A 9,607-nucleotide genomic window follows, 5' to 3' on the forward strand; every position below is an offset into this window, starting at 1 on the left:
ATGATTTACTTATTGGATTTACAATCCAATCATTTGCAGAGATTATCACCAATGACCTTAATAAGTAAAAATTCCAATGTTACCCAGATATTTCTGACATCAACTTTTTATTGAGATTTTGGGGACTGAAGGAACAGAACTAATAATAAATTAATTGAAAATTTAAAACTAGGATTAAATGTTTTCATTGGCTCCATGAGGTATTTATCAGTTGAGGTGAGCGATAAGTTGAAACCCTTCAAAAATCTCTGTACACTACTTTTTGCCAGACTTCCCTTTCTATGGCTCTTGGTTTGACTGGTCCTCCTGAAGTGGATCCTTTATAGTAGAACTATGCTCATAAATACAGCATTTCAGCATTTTGTTTGCATTCTATGAGTTGTTCTGATGAGTTATCAAGGCTGAGGGGTTATAGGAATGCCCAAATTTATAATCAGTCAGTCAGAAGTATGGGTGGCCTGTGTGGTCGGGGACCCTCAAAATGAGACTGGCATCTGAAGTCAGGTCAGTCTTGTGGTGGACTGAGTCTAGGACTTGTGGCATCTCATGCTAAACCCAGGTGGTTAGAATTGTATTGTATTCCACTCATTTAGGGGTGAAAATATCCTAAACCTTATTCGCATTTCCTAATTCCTTTATTCTTTAAGTTTACAAGTAGTTCAGAGCCGTCTCCAGTATTTCCAATGGCTCCTAATGAGGTAATTTATAATTACTTTTATCCATTTGAACTCATGGTCTCTGATTAACTTTCATTTATTTGTTTATTCAACAAATGTTGTTTACTTAGTAAGGATCAAGTACTGGGCAGGATCCTGAGTATTAGGATATAACAGTGCATAAGACAGAAATGATTCGTTATCCTGGAGCTCACAACCTCTTGGCATAGATTGAGACACTCCGATAGAAAAAAAATATTTGAGCAATTATAAATTGTGTTCATTCATCTTTCCTGTAGATTATTTTCTCTTTCCTCAACAGTTCACACCAACAATACTTATAGCTCCTTCTCTTTAATTTTCCAGGGTAACACTAACAGAGTGTTTCTGTATCTTATAGGTTTTATAATTTGCTTGGGGATAATGTAGGGAAAATACTGCCCAGGATTAGAAACAACTTAACCCAACTATGAGACATGACTCTTTCTAAAAGCCCTGGTCTCTCCTCACTGCAGGGAGTCCATTTTGGACCTTCTTCCTCAAATCCCCAACATGCCAACATGTTGCTGTGCTCTGCCATCTCTTTTCTTGCAGAAAAAAGTCACTTTTCTTTTCCTAACTAAATTTAAAACTTCATGCTAATTTATTTTGAACAGATCCCTTCTGTCTCAAGGTCTTTGCTTCAGACAATACTAAAACAATATGGCTGCCTGTGCACAATCAAGAGGTCTGTCTTCGGTCTATAGCAGTCTTCTGTCTACAGTATTTCCCCGCACAGATACATATATAAAATACAAAAGTCTGTTCAGGGTAAAATCAATGCCATAGTATCAGACGTGTATTGCCAATATTAACGCTAAAGGTTTCATTTTTCTAAAAACATCTTTCTTCTTTCATTGGATTTTTCTCTTTTGTTCTTCTGTCCAGCTTGAGATTTGCTCAAAAAATGTTTTGGTTAATGTTAACTAGTCATGTGGGAAAACATTATAGATATTATTAATCCTGTTTTTTCCCTTTTAACATAAGTTATTTAAACATTGATATTTATCAATACGTATATCTATTTACCTACCAACCTTTCTATTAGAAGACTATGTATGAACATGTTTGTGTATATATGTGTATGCTTATGCAGATATATGATCACATTATGTTATGAAAAGCTTGATATTGAAAAAGCAAAAAGAAAAGATCTTTAATGCATTGTCATCGTGTTGTTTTCTTCAGCTAGGCATTGGTTACTTCTATGGGCAAAATCATTTAATCCATCTTTAAAATAGTAAAAGACCAGTCAGATGGATGATTTGAATATTTGTGTTTTTAGAGAAATAAACTATTGTTTGCCTTAGTTGACTAATTAATTTTCTGCAATGTAGACATAGCTAGTGCCTTAATATTCTCCCTGCTCTGTACACTTCCTATTGAGATGACGTCAAAGGACTTTGCCGTGCCGACAGACCCATAAATCTACTTAGTTTCAAACTGAGATGAAGATCTCCCAACTCAAATTCGGTATAGGTCATGAACAGTGCAATGAATCACATTCTCCAAAGGCATTTGACCTGACTGCAAATTATTTCCGTGGTTTGTAGATGCAACAGACTATATAAGGAAACTTTGTCCCCTTTGCCTATAATCTCTGAGAGATGATGCATGGCCATCCTGAGCACAGGAAGTACGTAGAGTCCTGGATCCTGACTTGGACATCATCTCCTGGACTACAGTGAGTTCATTTTTGTCTGACTTATATTAAAGGCAACACTCAATGTTCAAGAAGTATTTTTAAAGGGCTTACTATTGGCCAGTAAGCCCCAAAGGAGAGCTGGGGGAGAAAAAAAAGAAACCACCATCACTGGCTTTTTAGTCTACCATTTGAAAGCAACAAACAGGAGAAGCACAAACTTAACCAGTACTTAGGAATTCTCTTCTCTTTTGCTGTATTAGTCAGTAGTCTCATTTCAGTTCCTTTCCAGTGTAATGTTCTAACAAAGTTGGTTGCCAGCCATTGCTTAGCTATTATCATATGAGGCAAACAAAAATTTGATAGCTATCAATTTCCTGTTTTTAAAGAAAACACAGAGCCTACAAAGGGAGAAGGACAAGTTTGACATTGGTTGAGCTTTCATGCCAAAAAATAAAATACTCATGTAGACCAAAATAAACCACTATAAAATCTGCCTGTCTCAGTGTGAGTGATAGTGATGTTTGTGCCCTGTAGACACAGAGCTGGCCTATGAATGCTGCTTCCACATAGACGCCCATGGAAGCTTCAGAGGAGAGAGTGCCAAATGCATCCAATGTTTGAGTCAGAATATCAAATATTTCCAAATGAGTTTTGATGTATTAAGGATAAGTGATAGCTATACAACTTAATCTGATTTTCTTCCTAATGTACAAATGGGGACACAGTGTCCTTTTCCCACCATTCTCTTTCCATTTATGTACTTTAAATGGACTTTCGGGCGGAGAATCTTTAAGTGAGAGAGTGAGTGTTGTTAATTGTTAGACTTTGGTATGTAGTCATGTACAAATCAATTAAAAGGAAGCACAAAGTGGATGGTGACAAAAATTAGTCCACTTATTCCATTTCTAGAAAACAAATTTGTATTTCTTTCCACACTAAATAATTAATGGGAGATAAGATGTTCAGAAAAAGAAATACTTGATTTGGACAGTTTTTCTGAAGGTGTTCAAAGTCAAGGGGAAAGTCACCTCGGCTCTGGTTCCTTACTCTGAGACTCCCCCTAATGTTTCTGCAGCTTACACACAATGTGTGAAACTCAGGATAATCAGGCTCTAATTCTATTTGAGCCATTAGCTGGCTGGGTCATCTCCAATAAAGTCTTGAACATGTCAAGTCTTCAGGTTTTTATTTGAGAGTAAATGGGTTCAACACATTGTTTTTAATGGTATCCCAGGGGATCCAAAGAGAGTTTTCATAAAGGTTAAAGGGCATAGGAGCCAAAGCAGGTTCCCCAAATGCTAGCTCAACCAAAGCAGCTCCCCTTCTCTAAGAATCATTTATCTTGGCTTCCAAATAAGATTGTGTTTGGCAAGTGTTATTTTTGACATTAAACAACAATTAGAACAGTGCTGGTTTGGAGTGATGTCCTTCTCCTGCCCTCCTTCTTTGGTCTCCAGCTTCTACGTCCTCTTTGAGCTACCAGTTCCCAAGCAATTCATCTTCCCTCTCTTTCTGGTAGAGGACTCGAGCTGGGTAAAATTAAACCCAGTAGGTGGATTTCCCTTAAGACGTGATCCAGATTTCACTTGCGTAGGAAGTCATGAAAAGCTGTCCAACTCTTGGAAAAGAAACATTAAATGCAGTAAGATAGCTTCAGAGATTTTATAGTGTTTTATTTTAGTCTACATTAGTAATTCATTTTTTGGCATATCAGCCCCCACTAATGTCAAGTTGTGCTTTGGGACTTTTGCAAAATAGATCACACTTAAGCATATTTTCCGGCTCACATAGCGCTACAGAACATTTGTGTAGGCTTTTGTCCAGTCATACATACAACTGAAAAGATATTTTTTTTCTGCCTTAAGTACTTTTAACTATCTCCCCCCTGCCAGACATAGGGCCTGTTTTTCAGCTCGGCCTTCTTCCAGCTTTCTAAGACATATGCCACTGATGGCTGTCCTCATGATGTAACATCGTATGCTGTTGTAGTCTCCTAATTTTCTTTCTTCTTCAAAGACTGATTTTTTCAATTCATTATAAACATTAATTAATGATTTAAATTATTTCATTTATTTATTCTCACCAAAGATTACTCTTAACCTCTGGTCTCTAGTCTCTTTGTTAATTCCTTGTGTGACTTCATCCCCATGTAGACGACACCCAGAGCCACACTCTAATCCTATCCTTTAACTTAGGTTCTAACCTGGCTCTAGGGTGTTGTCACAGCAGCACCTCAGAGTCATCTGCTTCCAGTGAAGTTCAGTCCTCCCCACCCCCTAGCTCCATGTTAGTTCTTTCTCTCTCCTTCAGTCTACTTAAGTCTATCAGTGGCTGGTCCACAGGTTTCAAATGTCCTTTGTTCCTAGAAAAGCAGTTTCTAGACATTTTTCTCCAAAACCTACTATAGCTGTTCTTCAAATTTAGTAAAACAACTACTAAAGATGTTAGGAGTGCCAGTGGAAACATTGGTTGGACGATCCTTTTCTGCGAGTACGTTCCCTTTCTCTTCTTCTTCCACATCCCTGGTATTGAAGCCTACTGACTTAAAATTCCAAATTGCCTGTTGTTTTCCATCACCACCTTTTTCTGCCTTGTCACTGTGGTTTTTATTCCTTTCTGTAGCCTCTGGGGACTGCTTTGTTTTGTTTTCTCAAGTCACTTTCTGCGTCCTTACCATTAGCTCTGCTTGGTGGCCCTAATCTGCAGATTCCTGCAGCACTTCATTGATACCATATAGTGCATCATCTAGTTGTTTTCAAATTTGATTTTGACTGGATTTGTTTTGCCTCTAAGACAATAAAGTAGTTTAAGAGATTGTTTTCCCACTTATTCATCCATCCATCTAACTATCCATCCCTTTATCTGAAGTATTTATTGAGTTTCTCATAAGGCTGCCACCGTGTAAAACGCTGGAAACAATGGTAATACAAGGAAGGTTTCTGCCTCCATGGTGATAGTTGGGGTTTGCTGAATATAACTAACCTTTCATTTGAAATGTAAAAATATGCATTTAACACCTGATAATGAATCGAGTAGGCTAGAATAAATATCTGTCAGGCTGTTTTCCAGAATGAGAACTTTTTGTTTTATATCTATCCATCTTTCTAAGTGAAGTCTTAGGCAGTGGTTTTCCATGGGGGGTTATTTTGTTGGCTCCTGCCCTGCACTACCCCCAACCTGCAGAGATATTTGGTAATGTCTGAAGACATTTTGTTACAAATGTAACTTGGGGAGCTACTGAAATCTAGTGGGCAGGGGCCAGGGACGTTCAATCACATAATGCCTAGGCAGTCCACCTCAGAAAAAAATTATCCAGCTAAGAACATCAATAGTGTCAAAATTGAGACACTCTGGTCTAAGACATTGAGTTCACAAGAATTCATTTTCTTAAAATTATTTGTCCCCTTTGTATGTGTGTGTGTCTTTTGTTTTTAACCAAATATTGTGGAATACATTTTGAGTTTCTTCACCAAGTATACAAAAAGATTATTTTGGATACAAGGTGCTCTGATTGAAAGTAACAGAAAACCCTGACAAACTGGCCTAAATAATAAGAGGCCTTTGTGTGTATATGTGTGTGTGTGAGAGAGAGAGACAGATGGGAGTTTGTATTTCAAACAGCATAAAAACTAAGTTCCACGATTAGTCAAATCAATACCCTAATGTTGAATTCAAAGATATAGGATCTTTCTATTATTCTGCCCTTCTATGTTCATCGTGTTGGTGGTATCCTCCAGTGACTCTCTTTCTGTTTGAAAAATGCCTGTCATGGTTCCACACACCTCCAGTAGATAGCAAATACTCAGGGAAAGAAATAGTACTGTTTTTTCCTGTGCCTATTTATTTAAGAGCAAGAAAATGTTTCCCCAAAGATCTCTTCCCTTGTCATATTGTCTACAAATGAGTCACATCCCTAACTGATCTTGGGCAAAGGGCATGAGATAACACGCTTGTCTTAGATTAACTAGAATTTACCCAGGACTCATGGGGGAGATAGGTGAACACTTGAAAAGAGTTGGATCTCTGCCAGCAAAGGGTAGGGCTTAAGCTGTGGGGAAGGAAGTTACAAATGGGCATCCATTTTACAGATGAGAAGTGTAGTTGAGGCCCTGACCATTCACTGCTGTCATTAAGTCCTGCTGCCCCAGAACAAAGATATTAACCTCAGCAGTTTGGCTCCACTCCAAACTGTATAATCACCTCTGTTGCTCTCCAGTTTCTATAGTTCAATGTAGAGAAATCACGTTTTTTCCTTCTTAAAATGTGTAGGAACAGAATGTCTTCTTGCCCTAGAATTGTCTGTCAGGACTGAGCGGATGAGGTGAGGGAAGTGCTTAAGCTACGCATTTGAAGGTGAACCCACTTGAATCTTAGGAGCGTCCCCTTGAGTTTGTGCCCTGTGTAGCCCTCACTCCCTTCACCCTTGTCCAGTCCCTGGTGACTTTGTTTTAATGTGAGCCCTTTTCTGTAGCGTACAGAATTTTACCCGTCTGTTTTTTTCTCAGCAAATAGACGACCTTTCTCAAGACTGAGGGAATAAATATGAAACGCTTCACGAATTTGCAGGTCATCCTTGCGCAGGGGCCATGCTAATCTTCTCTGTATCATTCCAGTTTTAGTATATGTGTTGCTGAAGCCAGCACAGCATACAGAATTTTAAAGTATTTGTAACTAGTCTCAAAACAATTATCATTCATCCTCCAGTAGGATCTTTATTTTTCTATGAGACTGCTTTAAAATAATTCCTAGTGCTTAGTATGACAGTCCTGGCCATTGGGTATGTAACAAAATATGGCAATAATATTTTTAGCCAGTAAAACTTGATTATCAAATGATTAAAAAATTACTTTTCTCTTGAAGTCCTGACATGATCAACATTGGGCGTGACCCAAAGACAGAATGAAGAACATGAATGGGTGACTGTTTCCTTAGCAACAAGAACCATATGTTTTCTTTGAAACAAGAAACCAAAAGATACTGTTCCTCTCCGTTTTTCTTTCCACCAGTTCAGTGATTTAAACAGTAGTAGCTTAACAGTTTAATATTTATTCAACCAATATTTATTAAAGATTTACTATATGCAAAGCAGTAATTATATTTTAAACGTTAGATAAAGCTTTTTTACCAAAATCCATTCAGCAACAGTATCAGATGTGTAGGTACCTCTATAACACAATTATCTGCTAAAAACAGTGAATCCCAGCTCTGAATGCATGTAAGAATCAACTAAGCCGCTTTCAAAAAACAAAGATGTTTGACTCCAATAGAATATAAGTCAGTTGTTCTCACCTAGCATCAGTATTTTTTTCACCCCACCCCACCCTACCCCACCGGGCGATTGTAATGTGCAGCTAGGATGGAGAATGACAGCCCTGAGAAAATTTATGGCACTGATAAATCAGCTAAACAATTTGAATCACATCAGTTGGAGATTAGAGTTTATAGAAAATTTCAGAGGGGGTAGTTCAAATTTTTCTCTGATTTACTGTTTTTCAGGACAAGGTATCAATGAACTAATAAATCAAGGTCCTCCAATTAGTCAATCTCTACCCTGGGTTTTGGGGTAGGAAAAGAACTGATGAGATGACAGCAGCTGACACCAAATCCAACAAAAGTCTCCTTTCCCATAGCCTGCAGGAACCATGTCTAGAAGAATCAGAAAGCTCTTGCCTTAGCTATGTCCCTCCTGAATGGACATGCAGCCCCAGACCCTTCAGAGAACAGTTGGCCTGAGTCTGCTGTAGGGCTCCTTCCTGTCAAGGCTGAGGCTCACAGAGGCTGCCTGACCCACCCAAGGTCATGTTCCAGGAAGTGAGAGAGTTTGCATAAAACGTGGCTGCCTGCTCCTAATCCTGAATTTGGGCCGCACCTGCGATGAGGACAGACAACCTGTCCTATTTTTGTAACACTTGTGGAATAATAAAAGACAAAAATTATTATCTCTTACATTTCAAACACCCAAATGTTAGTAAGCTGATCATTATAGGGGACCTCGTCACCATAATTCATTCATTTATTGTCCCTTTCAACAGGGTTTCATAGAATGCCTACTATGTGCAGGGGCTATGTTGAGTGATAAGTTTCATATTCCTAAATATGAATGGTGAACAACTTTTACTCATAACACCACAAAAATCGAGTAGACAAGCAGATGATACATGTGCGATAGAAGTAAGAGGAGGAGCTGTCAAAATTCCAAGAAATGACACATTAATTAGAATTGGAGGTTGGAATTGGAAAATAACAACTCAGCTAAAGCTAAAAAAAAAAAAAAAAAAAAAAACCCAGGTAGTAGAAGATATAGTGTGTAATTTATTCCACTATTAAAAGGCAAGCTACTAAAAAAAAAATAGGCAAAGGCTTGGGACCCTTAGCACAATGGTTATGGCGCCAGCCACATACACAGAGGGTGGCGGGTTCAAACCTGTCCTGGGCCAGCAAAAACCACTGCAACAACAAGAAAAGCAGGGCTTTGTGTCGGGTGCCTATAGTTCCAGCTACTACTTGGGAGGCTGAGGCAAGAGAATCACTTAAGCCCAAGAGTTCGAGGTTGCTGTGATCTGTGATACCACAGTACTCTACTGAGGGTGACATAGTGAAACTCTCTCTCAAAAAAAAAAAAAAAAAGGCAGAAAAAATGTGTTACAGGCAAATAGAGAGTACTTTACATTTAATTATCAAATATTTATTGAGTACCTAGTGAAATGGGATAGTAGATGAGAGAGAAGGATGGACCCCACTTCAGGTATAATTAAGTAATAGAAATTTATTGATAATTTTGATACACCTGCAGGTGCACCTGCAGTGATCTCTTGTGGTGGGCCAACAAGAAGCCACGAGTAATGGGTGAGGAGCCTTTTATACTATTATTTTGCAGGGTCAGCAGCTAGCACAATACAGAAGCCAATCATAGCAGTTAGCACAATTCAGTACAGCTCAGGGGTCACAAGGTAAGGGTACATCATAAAGGTTTACACAACTCTGGGTGAGGGTTACATACACATCACAAGTACATTACTTCATGATCATAAGATGGGGGTCACACAGTTCAGGGGGTACAAAACAAGTGTTGGGTAAATTTCTGAGAACAACTTGGGACCTCTTCACCTGGGGCTTTATTTGGAATCAACCCCTCCCTGCATACTTTCTTAATTTCAGGCTGTTTCTCTACCCTTGAGAGGGCAGGAAATAAAAGGCTTAGGAGAGGTTTCTTTTTCTAGGGTAGGGGGCTTGTTCCCCACTAGTCTTAGGGAGGGGGTCAAGGGCT

At 38.6% G+C, this 9,607-nt stretch overlaps 1 non-coding gene across 1 annotated transcript; it reads right to left on the bottom strand.

Moving 5' to 3' along the window:
* Nucleotides 1–6,876: 6,876 nt before the first annotated feature.
* On the bottom strand, nucleotides 6,877–6,983 carry LOC111727024. The gene has a single exon (XR_002774670.1). It is a non-coding gene; the product is annotated as a U6 spliceosomal RNA (small nuclear RNA).
* Nucleotides 6,984–9,607: the final 2,624 nt, after the last annotated feature.

This window comes from Otolemur garnettii, unplaced genomic scaffold (genome assembly GCF_000181295.1).
Source record: "Otolemur garnettii isolate 467f Iridium unplaced genomic scaffold, OtoGar3 scaffold00090, whole genome shotgun sequence".
NCBI lineage: Eukaryota > Metazoa > Chordata > Mammalia > Primates > Galagidae > Otolemur > Otolemur garnettii.